Source organism: Gymnoscopelus microlampas (genome assembly GCF_963454915.1).
Source record: "Gymnoscopelus microlampas genome assembly, chromosome: 7".
Classification (NCBI taxonomy): domain Eukaryota; kingdom Metazoa; phylum Chordata; class Actinopteri; order Myctophiformes; family Myctophidae; genus Gymnoscopelus; species Gymnoscopelus microlampas.
In genome coordinates, this window is record NC_139944.1 from 50,269,624 (window position 1) to 50,269,921 (window position 298).

Here is a 298-nt window from a genome sequence, read left to right on the forward strand (position 1 = left end):
CACACACACACAGAGATACAGGTGTGTCAGAGATACAGGTGTGTGCACGCACGCACGCACACAAAGCGAGGAGACTGACCTAGTACAGCACATGACAAAAGCCACTGTCGTCTTCCTCTTTATTAGGCCCCTCCCCTCTGAAGCCATTGTTCACCTGCATTCACGCTATTGTCTGCTAAACTAATAGGAGAAGAGGGAGTGAAACTCAACAAGCGCAAGCTGTCCAAATGACAGAACATGTTCTCCAGACATGCTGTGTGTGTGTGTGTGTGCGTGTGTGTGTGTGTGTGTTTTGATT